Raw genomic sequence first — 17,093 nt, 5'->3', positions numbered from 1 at the left:
GTGATGAAAGCTGTTCTCTGTGAGCTACTTACTGGAGTACAGTGAATTAATTTTTGTCATGCAGATATGTTCCATTTATATTTCCTTAGGGAAGGTGCTTTACTAAATGACATCCTTTGTAAGACTGATGAGCAGTTTAGTGCTTGCAAAAATTAGTTTACTTTCAGCTGTCAGACGTATCTTATAGGAGGCAGTGAGGAATTCGGAAAGATCTAAGAGGTATTTGTTTTTTTGCAGGCCAGTATATCACTTTATAATTTCTGCAAGCAGAGATGGGCACAATGGTTTTCTAGGAATGCCAACTGTTTTTTGTTTAATAATAATTCACCATTAACTTAATGAATGCTATTGGGTGTGTACAATGTGTACATGCCTCTCTTGGGTATCATGACCTACAGAGAAGTATATGACATGCCCTTAAGAGTGATATCGTGTCACTAGGCAGCTAAGATTATATCGGAGAAATGGAGAGGAAGGAGGAATAGATGAATAGGGCTTTGTCCATAACGATAATGGGCTTTGATAGGACACAGTAGAAGAGGTTTTTACTTTTACCTTCTGGGAAAGTGTGGGGATGGGCAGTGGCAGAACTAGGGTAAATAGGATTAGATTGAGGAGCAGACAGATGGATAATAGAGAAAGGACATTTTCCAGGAGCAGTAGGTATGATTTACAGGGGGGCGGGGCGAAGCAATGGATTAGGAGGCAATATGAGTGAAGGGAGGCGCATTGCAAAGACTGTGGTGATGGGGTCTGCTGTGCAGGTAGCTGAGGCAGCTACAGAGAAGCAGGTTCTTGGTTTCCACGTTTGAGGAGTTGGCAAGGGGTGTAAGAAAGGAGATGGGCACAATCATACACACAGAGGCAGTGACTGTGGAATAAAGGAGACCGAGGAGAGAGACGTGGCATAAAAAGAGGGCAAAGTTTAATACTCAACGTAATGACACAGGACTGGACCCTAAAGGTAAGACCTTCAATTAGTTTCAGACTCTGGCACAGAGGCAGCGAGGTGGGTAGGGTTGTACCAAACTGAGGCTCAAATGGAAGCAAACAGGCCTGCACAGATACGGTGCTGGAAGAGGGAAAAAAGCACCATACTTAGTCAGGTAAGTTAGAGTCATCAGAGCTACAGTCAATTCAGCCTGTATCCAATGCCAGACAGGTCAGACCAACAAGACACCAGAGTCAGACTTTCTAGGCTGAAACTCGGTGGAGAATTCTGAGTGAGGTGAGTTAATGAATTTATTCCATCCAGATGTCCCTGCTTTATGAGAATCACCCTTAAGAGACCTGGACAGCTTAGACCAATCTTGCGTTATAAAACGCTTGTCATGGTCCATCCAGTGATTTCCAGTAGTTGTATCTCAGAGGTGGTTCTACAAAAGAAAAGGACTTTTGGGGTTGCATATGGGGAGACCCTCAGCTCTGATGTTGGTGTCCTAATCTTCAGTGCGCCTTTACCCTTAGGGGCCAGGGCAGAGCTCCAGAAGCTCTGGATCTTGCCTGCATTTTGTATATACACGTGGGGGTCTTCTTTACGGAAGAGAATACTGTCAGTATAGTTGCCTCATCAGTTGATGTGGCAGGAAGGAAACGGTGGAGGGAGAAGGAAGTCAGCAGTTTATTTCACACTGAATGAAAGGCGTATCTAGGGCAAAAATCTTTGCGCTTCTTAGAATGCTTAAATCTTAGCTTTTGTCACCTCAATTATAAATTTTAAAAATGTTTAATTTAAAAATGTTTACATTGCTTAAATGCCATATGCTCACATAAAGATCAACTTAGTGGATAGCGATATTGGAGATAAATATGTGGTTGAATGTCAGTTTTTCTCCTGTGAATCACTTACTTTTTGCCGTAGAAAAGTGCAATTCAATGAATGATTTAATATCCTAATAACTTATAAGGCTACACTTGTGTTGGATTATAAATTATTTTAAAATATACTTTAGTTCATTAGTTTTCAAAGGTTGAGCCATAAATCCTTGGCAGTCCCTGAGATACTTTTAGGGGTCTGTGAGCCAAAATGATTTTTATAATAACATTAAGACATTATTTGTCTTTTCCATTAGGTTAACATTTACACTAAAGGTGCAAAATCTATGGTGGGTAACACTGTGTGTGGCCAGTATGAATCAAGGAAGTTGCAAATAAAAAAAATTTTTTTAAAGTCAATTTCATATAAGAATGTTCTTGCTAAGTAGTCAAAATTATTACTTGTATTTAGTCTCAAACTTCGAGAATGCATTTTTAATATTCTGTGTAACAAACATAATAATCTGTACAATAAGCATAGACACTTCTGCTTATTGATATAGGAGATTGATTTGAGGAAAAGCACTTGTGTGATTGTTTAAGCTGTGAGCTGAAGTAGCCACTTTTTTTCATGGTACACCATTTTTTTCTTGACAAATGACTGACAGACAAACTATCATTTTCACACTTGGGTTATCTGACAGATATTTTTTTGAAGATAAATGAGCCTGTCATATCAAGGACAGCTGACATTATTTACTGCTAATGATAAAATTCAAACTTTCAGGCAAAAGTAAGAATTTCGGAAAACTATTACCATGAGTTTGACAGTTTCCTAAAACTCAGACTTTTTCCTACTTTTTATTATAGAAAATTTTGTACATAAAAGTAGAGAGCATAGATTAGAAAATGAACTCTATGTTTCAGTTTGTTTTTATTTATCTATCTTAGTACTATTTTTACTTTATTGAGGTATAATATATATAAAACTTGCACATACTTAAAGTTGTACACAAAAGCAGTGGTGGGTAAAACTATGTATAGCCAGTATGAATCAAGGCAGTTGCAATTAAAAATTTTTTAAGTCAATTTCGTGTAAGAATGTTCTTGCTGAGTAGTAAAAATTATCGATGAGTTTTTAACGTAAGTATACACCTGTGAAACCACTATCACCATCAAGAGCATTCCATTTCCATCACCCTCAGAAGTTTACTTCTGCTCTTTTGCAGTCCATACTTAAAGAGTTTCCTAGTGAGATGGGTTGATATTAATGAATGTGTTGTTTTGATGTTATATAATGAAATGTGTCAAAATATGGAAGATATAGGTAACTCAGTGAATCAGTGTTTTTTAAATGAACAATGTGTGTTGTTATAAAGACAATGCATGGATAGAAGATCATCAAGATAGTACAAGATTTTACTTTAAAGACTACAAAAAGTTCACTGATAAGTTTTAAGATTCCATATTGTAACTAAACTTTAAGAAGCTAAAACTTGTTGAGTTTTGGTATAGCATCAAAGAAGATTATCCACAATTATCTAAACTGGCTATTATTCTTTTCCCTTTTCCAATGATATCTTTTTTGTGAGGCTGGAATTTTTTATAGTTCAAATGAAACAACATATTGTAATAGATTAAATGTAGAATCAGATTTGAGGATAAAGCTCTTCAATTGAGGCAAACAAAATAAAAGTGCAAAAATGTAAATTAATGCTATTCCTCTCACTATAAAATTTTTTTAATTTAAAAAGTATAGTTTTTAATAAACATTTATGATAATTTTAGTATAATGGGTTTATTATTGATATTTTGAAGTGAATTAATAAATACATTTTTAAAAATTCTGTTGTAATTTCTAATGCAATAAATATTGATAAATGTAACCCACATAAACCAAAGCTCTTGGAGGAGGGGGAGATTGTCAGAAAACTTTAAAAGTGTAAAGAGGTCCTGAGGCCAAAACATTTAAGAATTGCTGCTTATCTCCATCAAAATCCCAATGGCATTTTTAAAAGAAATAGAACAAAAATCATAGATTTGTATGGAATCACAAAAGACCCCTTATATCTGAAGTGATACTAAGATAAAAGAACAAGGCTGGAGGTATCATACTCCCTGACTTCAATTTCTACTACAAAATGACAATAATCAAAACAGCATTGCATGGAAAGCAAAACAGACCACAGACCAATGGAATAGACTTGAGAACCCAGAAATAAACCCACATATAAATGGGCAGATAATTTTTGACAAAGGAGCCTAAAACATACAATGGAAAAATAAAAGCCTCTTCAATAAATGGTGCTGGGATAACTGAAAAGCCACATGCAAAAGAATGAAACCAGACTGCTCTCACCATATTACAACATTAACTCAAACTATCAAAGACCTAAACATAAGGCCTGAAACAATAAATTGCATAGAAGAAGACATAGGCACTAAACTTATGGACTTTGGATTCAGAGAAGATTTTATGAATTTTTTTCTTTTTAAAGATTTTTATTGGGGAATTGGGGGATCGGAACAGCACTGGGGAATTGGGGGAAGGGGAACAGACAAGTTGCTGTCGTTTTGTTCTTTAGTCTAGCTGTGGAGGACGTTGCTTCACTGGCCCAAGTTGGCACCATCATTGCGCTCTTTCCAGACGAGGCAGATCAGTTGCCAGCTTCTGGATGGCCTCTCACAGCGGCAGCTGGCCACTCACACTGACTGCTGGCTACACACGGTAGCCCATGGCAACCCACTGCAGCAGGGGCTGCAGCCTATGCCATCGCCGGTGACTATTGGCATCCCAGCTCCAGGTTGAGCTGTTGTTCCGCATCTTAGCTGTAGAGGGCAGTGTCACTGGCCCTCATATGTGGGATCCGAACCAGGGCCCTCTGGAGTCCCAAGCCAGCTCTTAACCAATGCGCTACTCGGCTGGCCCAGGATTTTATGAATTTGACCTCAAAGGCAAAGGAAGTAAAAACAAAAATAAATGAATGGGACTATGTCAAACTAAAAAGTTCTGCACAGCAAAAGAAAACATTAAGAAAACAAAGAGGCAACCAACCCAATCAGAGAAGATATTTGCAAACAATGCCTCTGATAAGGGACTGATATTCAAAATATATAAAGAACTCATACAACTCAACAAGAAAAAAACAAACAATACAATTTAAAATTGGGCAGAGGACATGAACAGACACTTCTCCCAAGAGGACATACAAATGGCCCACAGATTAAATGAAAAAATGCTCAACTTCACCAGCTATTAAGGAAATGCAAACATAGACAATAGTTTAGTGGTTACCAGAGGGTAAGTGGGGAGGGGGGTGTTAGATGAGGGTAAACAAGATCAAATATTTGGTGATGGAGGGAGAACTGACTCTGGGTGGTAAATACACAATGTGCTATACAGATAATGTATTATAGAATTAAATACTTGAAGCCTATGCAAATTTACTAACCATTGTCACCTCAATAAACTTTAATTTAAAAAAAGAAAGTAATTGTTGATAGGTATATATTTATCATCATTTTATTCATATATTTTTTCATCTTAAAGAAGCCCCTCTAACATTCCGTGTAATATTGGTTTGATGGTGATGAACTCCTTTATCTTTTTCTTTGGGAAGCTCTTTATCTGTCCTTCAATTTTAAATGACAGCTTTGTTGGGTAGAGTAGTCTTGGTTGTAGATCCTTGCTTTTCATCACTTTGAATATTTCCTGCCAATCCTTTCTTGCCTGCAAAGTTTCTGTTGAGAATTCAGCTGACAATCGTACGGGAGCTCCCTTATAAGTTACTGGTTGTCTTCTGAAATGCTTTTTGATGAAACATGTATTCTAAAGAGAAAGTGTTTGAAATTTTATTGTTATATGCCCCTAATAAAAATGAAAAGCAACTCATAATTGTAATTCTCAGCTCATTTCTTTACATCTGCTTGAGTTAGAGGAAGCTTCAGATTAAATAACTAAGAAAATTAATCTTAGTGATGGCTTGCTGTATTTTAACTGGTGTACCAGCTATTAATCTGGATGATAACACAAAGTGGCATCTGTGGCTCAGGCTATTTTGAAAATTCAACCATCTGTTGGCCTGGTTTCAAACCTTATAATTTATATTAAATGCCTTAGGAGCCCTACACATTAAAGGGACTATGTGCTATGTGGTAAATTTAACTAAATTTAACTATCTGACAAATTAAGCACTGCTGCTAAATGATGCAGTAATAATTTATGTGACTTTATGATTTATTTTTGGAGCCTTCAATTTTAAGTTTATTTTGGAAAATATGAAAGTGAATTTTTTTTCATGTGCATGTTTTGTTATTTCTTTTAAAAATTTATTTTTAAATTACAGTTGACGCACAATATGATATTAGTTTCAGGTGTACCACATAGTGATCAGACATTTATATACCTTACTAAGTGATCATCCTGATAGGTCTAGTACCTATCTGACACCACACAATGTTATTGACTACATAGTCAATATTGAATTCCAAAGAAAAAGAAAAACAAACTACATGAATGAAATCATTCAAGTGCAGAGTCTGTGGTCAAACAAAGCTATTAAGATACAGGAAATTAGTGTTAGGGGACCCTTCCAGTTGTCAAAGTTATGGCTAACTAGCCCAATAATTGCCTAATTACCAATATATTATTTCACCACACTAAAAATACATATTAATGTTTTAAAAGTGCTGAGCACAGTGCCTGACATAGAGAGTTATCAGAATGTTTGTTATTAATATTAATAGCAATAATACTTGTTTTAGAATACTTATTGCAACAGTATTGTTTTCTAACATCAGAAGACCCATTTCAGGTTATAAGATTTGCAGTATTCTTAATGCTTTCCTTAAATTGGCATGTGACTAACATTGGAGCATTTCAAAAATAAAAATGCACATATATATGTATGTATATATATATATATACGTACATATACAGAGGGTGCCAAAAATGTATACACATTTTAAAAAGGAAAATACTGTATTAAAATTGTAATACAATGAATGACATTAGCATTCATTTCATTAACGTCATCTTTTGAGCGAATGTCATACTATACATTGCTACCGTAATTCAATTCAGCTTGGAAAAGTAATACATAGATAACATCTCTTAAAATGTGTACATTTTTTGACACTTGGTATGTATATCGAGTACTTTTATTTATGTGTTTATGTAAGGTTTTATATTACATATACATATTTATGTGTAATTTATGTATGTGAATACAATGATGAAGATAAAAATTTGACTTTTGAGGGGAATACACAGTAAATTTGGCAAACCCATTTAATGTAGTGTTATCTGAAAAAATAACTTGATAATATGGTGAAATCACAAAAGAAAAACATATGACAGTCATGAAATTCTCCGTTTCATTGAAGCATGAGGGCATGGGAGAGGGTGCAGAATAGTAGAGAGAGAGAATGTGTTAGAGAGAGAAAAGCAGTTACCCAGAAGTTCCTAGAGTCAGACCGACCTTGTTCTAATGCTCACTGCCACTTCCCAACTAGGCAAGCTTGTGCATATTACTTAATGGCTTTAAACCCATCCATAAGATGGGGCTAACAATGGTGGCTACTTCATAAAAATGTTGTGAGAATGTGATGAGATAATGCAGGAAAAGCATTTAGCCTCATGCCTGACACATAGTCAGTGTTCACTCACTAGTGCCCATTATTATTGCTGTTTTTGTTACAAATACTATCTAGAATACTTAAAACACATTTTTTTATGTAGGTATAGTTGGTATACAATATTATATTGGTTATATTAGGGTCAGGTGTAAAATATAGTGATTCAATGTTTTTATACCTTTTAATGTGATCATCCCACTAAGGTGGCTTCTTTTAAATTCAGTGTGTTATAACTCACGGTTGTCATTGTTTCATTAGACCTTTTGATGTTCAAATTATCTCGAATTTGACGAAGGGGGCTTCTTCAAGCTGCTTCTGTGTCTAATTTCCTTTTCGGTTTTCAAGCACTTCTTTATCTTTCTGGCACGAGATGTACCAGCATCACCTCATTCTTTTCCTGCCCCAGACCTGGAAAAAGCCATTTCTCCAAATAGCCCAGGACCCCTTCAGTGGGGAATAGAATTTAAGAATCAAGCACTGGAAGCTAGGGTTGAGATCAAGGGGCATCATTTTTAATTAAATCTCTTTGCAGACTAATCACAACCACTTGCTAAGACTAATGCTTTCTGGAGGCTTTTAAAAATAAAACAGATTTTCATTTGACCTTGCATTACCTGATAGCCAGGTTGCCCTTTGTAAACATCTTTTCAATACCATGATTCTCTGATGTTTCAAAAACACTGAAACTGGCTGTCTAGGCTAAGAGGATTTTACTCCAATAATTATATACAAATTTAACTTCAAGATCACCTGATCAGTGTTCTCTCAGTTTAATGTTCTAGATAACTGGTTGACAGATGGCAAGTGAGCAGTGATATGGTTTTGTAATTAGACTATAAAAGATGACACATGAGAAAACAATTAGAGGGAAAATATTTACCAAAGGTGAATTATCATTTTTTTTCCAGGTGCACTTAAATTCAGCCATGGAAAGAAAAAGTACTTTAAAATAAGTCATTTTTAAAACTTTTACTTCCTCACATTAATCTTGAATTTAGACATGTTTTTTCTTAAGACCTTTGCTGTTTTAATTTAGAGTCCAGGGCCTAGCAATTATTGCAACCAGGGAAAACTAAACCCAAGTCATGTCTACCTCATGGATATAATGCTTTAGAGTTGACAGAACACTTTCCCAGAGTCACTGACACTTGACAGCACACCTGTGAGGTGGGTCAGCCTGCTCCATCACTGTATAGAGCTGCAAAGTCCGAGTTTCAAAGGGGCAGAACGAATATAGAACAGGAGTCCAGGGCTGATCCTTGGTGGAGTGGACAGGGAATGAGACACCATCAGATCTAAGAGTCATCATGGGAGTTTCTGGGGGGTATTTTACTGTCTTTTCCACTCATAATCCAGGAACCTTGCATAAAGAGGGTGTTCAGTATTCTCCTGTTGGGTGAATAAATGATGTGTACTCATAGGCACGTGGGTGGAGGAGAACATAATGATGCACAGGTGACCATATCACTTGAACTTTTCAAATAGGTGTTAGAGAGCTGCATTCAGCAAATGCAAGGGGTCATTTCCTGCCTGATCCCACTGTTTTCTTGTTTTTTTTTTTAGAAACTGTGGCTGGGTTCAACCAGCCTTGTCTAATCCAAAGTGCCGTTCTCAGTGAAATCCTCTACCACTGGAATTTTAATTTTGCCTTCAGTTTATGGCACGGTTTGAAAAGTCCATCTTTTATGATTCCTTTCAACTGAGGGTATAAAGCCAATATCCTGATGCATTTGAACAGAATCACATGAGACCCCCGTGGTATGACCTTTTAGGATGAATGAACCGGAAAACAGTTTCTCAGTGTTTTCTATAAGATGGCTGATTTTTCAAGCCAGGCCTTGGGTGTGGTTCCTTCCGTTTTCTGGTCTCCCTGGGAAATTTCAAGGACTGAGAGGGAAGATATTCCATCAGGCCTTTTCTCTGACATCCCCAGGTCAGCTGGGACACACAGGTAGGACATATGCATCACTGATTTTCTCTGTTGTCAGTGAGAGGCTCTTCTACCTCTCTGATGATGTATACTAAGAACCTGGCCACCACAGCAAGCCTTCCCTGAACGTGCTGGTTTTTCACAGCCAGAATTGGCGGCTTCCTCCCCACCATTCACTGATCCTCACGTGTATGTGTGGAATGTGACAGGCAACAGATTGTTGCACCAAGTGGAAGGAGTGAGGCTGAAACCACGGCAGGTCAATGCATGGATTTTGTCAGTATCAAAATACAATGTGAGATGTCAGCAAGAATGAAAATCACCCACTACCGGTTTGCCCTGGACTGGCCCTCAACATGTAGAATTCTTAAGACCAGGACAGAAAAGACTATAGAGTGACTTAAGGAAGGGTGAATATTTTAAAAAGGCCAGTTTCTTCTTAATTTTTACTAGCAGGACACTATTCAAGGAATTAGGAAAAACTGTGGGCTCTGAAAGACTGTTAAACATTGGAACATGGCATTAAGTGATTTTTGAAATGTCTTCACTTTTAAGGTGAAAGAGAGTATCATTTCTGAGGTCATCTAATTTGGAGATCTGAGTGACCTCATGAAGTTCCTTCCATCATTATAACCATAAGTTCTCTATTTTGTGTTAGATTGTTGTGTTTTAGTTTTTGTGAAAGCTGGACTTTCTGATTAATTGGAAGAGAAGTAATGAAATTCTCATGGCCTCGCTCTGTCTCAAAATCCATTTCACTGTATTCTTCTTTTGTTATGTATTTACTCTTAAAATAGGCTTTAGAAGGGGGAGTGTGGTTGTAGAGTAAATGGCTCCTGGTTGTCACACCGCTGGCAGAGTGAACTTGGGATTCATCAATGTTGCCTGAGCTATCAGTTCATTCCTAGCTCCCTCAGAACATTTGAAGAGCTGCTAGCTGTGCACATAAAGACTCCCCCTTCACTTTACACCTTCCTTAGTCTCTTGATGGTTGTTTTAGTTTATTTGTGCAATTTATTGAACAGATACTTATTGAAGCTACCAGTGCCAAGCATTATGCTGTACATTGCAGATCAGAGATGGGCCATACTCGCAGCGGGAAACCTGCAAACAATTGCAATGATAATGACTAATGAAGCTAATGGGATCCAAGTTAGAAAGTACTTCTTATTCGGCCTGGGATTGTCAGGAAAGGCTGCATAGAGGAGGCAAGGGTTGAGCTGAAAAATGAGAATGTGGGCCAGGAGACATGAAAAAAGGAGGTGTTTACCAGGTAGAGTAGCCACCCAGAGAAGTGTAAGTGATTCACTCTGCACATTGTTTATCCTACAGATCTTAATTCAGACCTTATTTTGAGGGGATGGGAGCCATAAAAAATTTTGGAGCTCCAAACGACACAATCAGACTTGTGCTTTAGAAAGGTCACTCTCTGTACCAGTGGTATAAAAACATGGTGACTGAGAGGGAATGGGAGACCAAATCAGCAAGACGAGTCAGAGGGCTACAGTGCTGGCCAGAGGCAGGTCCTGATAACTGCCTGCAGGTAACTTTTGCAGTGGAGATGGAGAAGGACGGATGCATGGCAGATCTAGGTGGGCAGAAGAGTCAGTATTTTCAGGTTGAGGGTGCCTATGAAAGAAGGGGCAAAGCCTAGGATGGCTCCTGGATTAGGGGTTTAAATAACTCATAGGTGGTAGTACCCTATACCAGTGCAGAGGATAAAAGAGAACAGATTTTGGTGATAAGATGATGAGTTTGATTTTTTTAGAAAAATTAAAGCACCCGTGGCCCAATCAAATGATGGGACCAGGAGGGAGGTCTGGGACATAGATGATATATCTGAAAGGTAGATATGGGACTCAGTAACATTAGGTTTGTAGTTAAAGCTGTGGGTGTGAATGGAGGAGCTGAGGGGTGCCTGGAAACCTGGGGCTTCAGACCAGTTTTGTAGCTAGTTACCTGAGATAACTATTGTAGAGGAAGGAAGGAGACCTTTATTTTTTATTTATTTATTTATTTTTAAAAGCTGAGCCATCCTGCTGCCTGTTGGCAGCTCAGTGGCTGCTCAGCTCGGGCTGGACTCGAACTGCTGTTGCTCAGAGCTCAAACTCTTGAGCGAGCTCTTAACCAACTGAGCCACTCGGCCGGCCCCGGAAGGAGACCTTTAAAAAGGGGCTAGGATAGAAATGAAAGGTTATGGAAACTATTTAAATAAATGTGACGTATCCATTCATTGTGTCTTGTTGGTCTGTGGGATCTGGACAGCAATGACATAAAAATGCCCCTTTCCTATTCAAATTTGCTTCATCTACAGAGAAACTTGTTCTGGTGAAAACAGGGATAATGAGGGTTAAAGAAACACAGAACATATGTTATTGCCCTTTATGAAGTTTAAATCTTCTGTCTTTTTTCATTACCTGTAAAGATCCTTTGATATTTTATCTGACTTTAATGCATCTTATATAAAATACCTAAAGCATGAATTGTAGCTGAGAGAACAACATTGTGTCAATTCATGATTTGTGGTTTTATTTGATCTTCTATTGACAAGGGTATTCAGGTGAATATTTTGTCTTGATTCTGGCTGTGAGTAAATGAAACAGCATTTGATCATCACAAGGATTATGTTTTACACCAGGAACCATAGCTGCCAAACATATTTTTCTTGCTAACAACTCTTATCAAAGGAAAAGCTTTTGCTTAAGAGGTCAGTCTTTAGCGTAAGGTTTAGAGTTTTGCTGCTTATCCTCCAGCTATGCATTTAGCAAGAAAGTAGTTTATAAGTATGGCATACATTTATGCACATATGATAGTTTTTTTATTAGCATGGCATTCTTTATCAATGATTTACTTTTTAGGCTCTTTCTTTTTCTTTTTTGCTATACAACATTATTTATAGACCCTTTCAGTACTTTCTAATTTTAATTGAGAAATAGTGGATACCACATTTTTATTTGAAGGTAAATACAAAACTCTGGTGAATACTAGTGGTTTGCCTGTTCTGAGTCCGTTCTCTTCCCCCTTTCTTCCCTGTTGGCAGAGCCTCCCCCCTTCCCTGTGAGGCTGTGGGCTTCAGGGCATGTGGGACCGACTTTAGCCGGTAATAGGTAACAAGTTCCATACTTTTGCCAGTAATTAGCTTAGAAAGCTGCATATGACCCAGTTCTGATATGTGAGGGAAAGTCTGCTTGGGACCTAGGGGAATAGTTTTCCTGCTGATGCATAGAGATTCGTAGGGAAGGGAATGTCATTGTTTAGTTGGAAATTGTTGGGTATACATGGATCTAGTAACCACCACAGGGACACTGGGTAACACTATGTGAACACATGTGCTGAATATGGGACACTAAAAAGATGAATCTTGATCTCGTTAAACCACCGAATTAACCAACCCTAGAGCAACTCTACTTCAGATTATAGAAGATAATGACATTATTTTTTAACCGTCTGAGTCAAGAGCTTTTGTTACCTGTAGCCGTATGCGTCCTAACAGGTACACATTTCAGTAGTGAAGTAGAAAATGTATTAACAGAAAAGCGACTCAGGATTTAGGTATTAGGGTATTTAAGGAACAGTTCTGACAGTTACCAAGTGTCTTCAGAAGTATCCATGAACAGAATGGGCACTGACTGACATGGTGCCTCTGATGAATGACAGCCTGGGTCCCGGTGGATCACGACAGACCTTGAGACCTGCCCAAACCAATCTTGATTTAACTGCATTTCACTTAGTATAAGTGCATTTTCTTTTTATTATCTTGGGGATTCACTTTCATTCTTCCTTGTCCCTTTAAGTGTTATTAGAGAAAAAGAAAAGCTTTAAAAATAATGCATTGAGTTATTAAAGCACCTTTTTATTTAAAATCTTCCAATCCTTAACACAGCAGGAAATGTGGCAAACTGTTCTCTTGCTCCAGGTCCAGTGGTGGAACATTTTCAGAGCTAAATATAGATTGAGGCCATTCCACATAAAGAATAATTAGGACCTGTGAAAAAGCCCCAATTAATTAGGAACTGTAGAACCGAATTTTGTGTTGTTTATATTGTTAAACTGTAAATAAAATCTACCCATTGGGTCCTATTGGCTTTGCTGAAATATATTTTTTCTTCCTATGAAAGGTGTTGCTTTCTTTCTGAATAACTCAGGACATCAAGGGATATAAGGCACTTGAATAAGAAGGCAATCATGCCCGGTAATATAAACACTGGCCAGCAGATCAGTGTATTCTTTGCTTTTTTTAAAAAAAAATAGGTTTAACATCCAAATGTTTAACTTGTCCTTCAGTAAGTAACTCATGCCAGTTTTTGTGATTTATTCTTAATGCTTCAAAAGAAGCATAGCCTGTGAAAAGCAGGACAGAACAGTATCTGTCTACAATACATGATTGTTACTGGCCTTTGCCCTCCTGTTACTGGATTGCCTTAATCAAACTGTCCAGTGGGATTCACGACAGTACGGATGCTGAGTGAGGGCTTTGGCTCCCTCAGGGGCACCCCAACAAATGTCCGCCTCCTCCCTCCTTTGGCCCTGGCTTTCTCCCTCGCCTTCTCTGGCTATACTCCTGGACTCAAGAGTTAACCACCCCAGGAACTGATGTGATTATTCTATAAGTACATACTAAGTGTTGAATAAATGGTGCCTTGCATCAAATAGAATTTATAAAATGGTGTAATATGAATTTGAGGGTCCAGATACCCAATGTAACTTGTCAGCCCTTCTTCTAGCCTTCTCCCTCAAGAACTCCACTGCTATCTGTTCTCGGAGCAGGGACATACATTCTCCTTCCTAATTAATTTCTCACCAATTAAGGAAACATCTTCCACCATATACATTGGGTAAGATGGGGACACACACAGCAAAGAACTGACTGAATAATAAGCCTGGAGGAGGCAGTTGAAAAAGCAGGAATGTGCCAGCAGAGATTTGGGAATGACTCTTATGGATTGGGAGAGATGGGCTTCTTTTGAGGCTCTGGTTATCTGTTTGTTTCCTTCCCCTTTTTAAATACACACATGCTGTATATGGTATGTTAGATTCTTCTCCATGGATTTTATAGGAAAACACACTTCTCTTTCTAATTACATACTGGAATTCTATAGCATATGGCAATTTCAAATACAAATACCTATAATGTTCAGTTTTAGAGAAAAGCAACCAAAGCGCTACCAAGAGAAGTAAATATCTGTTGAAAATATGACTAAAGTAGGAATAATGGTAAAAGAAAAATAGTGTCTTGGCTCCCAGATTTCACAGACCGAGATTCTTTTCCGTGGTAATTAAAAACAGAACTTTACTCATGAGAGTTAGAGATAATCCTAAAGTTTTATAGGTATGATATTTTTCAGCCTCTTTTCCTTATAGACGCTCATAAGAACAGCTTTCAAATATCAGTATTTAATGATGTAGTTTCAGAACCTTGCCCTTTGGTTACAAAATGACTACGAGAGGCAGTGATGGCTGCACAATAGAGGAGCATCTATTGAGTCTGGGTGATACATACCTACTGATGTGGACTGATTATTGAGAGCTGGAATTTGATTTTACAAGAACATACAAAAACAGAATACAGTGTTGGGTGTGTCCATCCAGCCTTCTTCAGGCTCAGAATAATTGTGTCTTTTGGGATCCGATGTCAACATAAAAAATTGGGATATGTTTTAAACCATCCCAATTTTCATGAATTGTCTTTCCATATATTGTCAAGCAGTTCTTAAACTTATGTCCATTTTCACTGAAACTGTGACATTTCTTGGCATAACAGTTTCCATAAGTGTGCACCGTGCTGTGTACTGAAATCTTCCGATTGCTCAGAAATTCAAATATATATGTATTCAGTTGTAGGTAGAAAATGATGCTAACAATAACACAGAGAATTTAGAGTTTTTGGTCATAGTAAATAATAATTTTTTTCCCAGGAGAGACAATAATCGGAGCTGGTATTTCAAATTACATGGAGATAGAGGTATCTGCAACCCTAGCATACTTTTAAAATTTTATTCCTGCCATTTTCACATCATAAATAAAAATCCAAACTGCTATAGCAGATATGGGCAACTGTTCTAACGATGATTTGTCTTTAGCCAGGCCTGTGAGAAGAGAAACATGCAAAGGTTATGCTTTTAAATTTATGAACATGATGTTATATCAGATATTTTTTTCTCATTGAGGTTAACCTTTTTTAAATCTTTAAGTTATGGCAGATCTCTCTGTATTTACCGAAAGGAATCTGTTAATCCTTTAATAAAAGCCCATTACCATCCTTGAGGGGATTACTTGTGAATGATATAAGTTGCTGTTTTTCCTGGAAGACGAATGCTTTCAGGGGCCCTACTGGTATCTCTGTGCTTTAGACCTAGTCTCTCCATGGCATGGCAGGTAGCAGTGATAGGCTTTATGTCCTCTGTTTCATGGGAGCATATTACTCAGAAAGGGATTTGGTAACAAAATATGAGAAACCAAGACCTTTAAAATGTATTACTGTATACCTTGGTTAAATAACTTTTTCTGCATTATTCTGAAATTATAGTAAGCTGTTTCATAAAGTATATACCTGATAACACACACAAATTGTGTTTAATAACACAGACCTCTGGGATCAGATGCTTGGAGTTTATGCAGCAGCCTGACAAATCTGAGTTCAAATCCCATTATTGTCACATACCCTGAGAGATTTTGGCCAAGCTACTTTTCTGAGCTCCATTTTTATCATCTGCAAAATGGGGATTGTAAGAGTACCTGCCTCATAATGCTGTCATAGCAATTACATGAGTGAGTAAATGTAAAGCACTTGACAAGTACCCAGCATATAATACAGTAAGTGTCTTGTAAATGTTAGTGTTTCTTCTTATTCGACTCTCTTCTTGATAGTTTTGTAAGATAGGGAAGTGCAAGCAGGGGTTATACCTTTATAGCATTTAAATAAATTGCATACTGTTGTATTCCCAAATGATGGGGTAAAGGATGTCTCCTTGCTAAGTCCTTCTGAACAGTAGCTATTCAGATTTGAGGGAGGCACATGGAATGGCAGAGAAAAAAATCAAATTTTTTCATTGGATGCCTAATACATGTATGGTGTTTTTTCCAAATTGAAAAATCCAGACACTTGATTATCTGTTATTTTGAGTTGACAATTTATATGAAAACTTGTATAAAATTTATAGAAGTGAAATCACATTTAATTGTGTATTTAATGAATCATCTTTTTTTAAATCAAAACTGTGCAATGTGAAGACTATTCTTGGAAATCCTGGGCTAGATGTAGCCATAAACCTACAGTATAAAATTATAGCCTTTAATCAGACTCCATCCTCACCTTGAGGTTAAACGATGCACTAATCATTTGCACAATTAAAAGCCAGTTTTAAAATTCTTGTCTTGAATTTCTCAGTTGTTTTCTGATCTTTTATTATGGTTAATTTACTTCTAATGCTTATGAGAAAAAGTCTCTAATATTATATAGCCCCCTTAGATTGTAGAATATCCTCAGGTAGATACTGTTACTTAGTTAATAACCCATTTTTTATATTTTATCCTTAATTGCACGTTTTCAGAAGTAGCGCCAACAGAGACTAATTAATAAAGTGGAGCTGGTAGTGTTTATCACAGAATGTTATCTCCTGGGCACTGCATTTGGGTGAGAGGCTTTCTTGCTTGGAGATCACATGTGTAATATAAGCAGTAACTCAAGATGGCAGCTAGCATGGCAGGAAATGGGCAGAGGAGGAGGAGGAGAGGTCGCTAGCTGGTGCTGAAAACACGGAGGTGCCAACAG

At 37.4% G+C, this 17,093-nt stretch overlaps 1 protein-coding gene across 9 annotated transcripts in view; it reads left to right on the top strand.

The window, feature by feature from the left end:
* AKAP7 (A-kinase anchoring protein 7) overlaps positions 1 to 17,093 on the top strand; it is a 122,081-nt gene that overhangs the window by 64,851 nt on the left and 40,137 nt on the right. The gene's annotated exons all lie outside the window — the stretch shown is intronic.

Source organism: Hipposideros armiger, unplaced genomic scaffold (assembly GCF_001890085.2).
Source record: "Hipposideros armiger isolate ML-2016 unplaced genomic scaffold, ASM189008v1 scaffold_391, whole genome shotgun sequence".
In the NCBI taxonomy this organism is placed as follows: Eukaryota; Metazoa; Chordata; class Mammalia; order Chiroptera; family Hipposideridae; genus Hipposideros; species Hipposideros armiger.
This window is presented reverse-complemented; position numbering and strand designations above follow the sequence as displayed.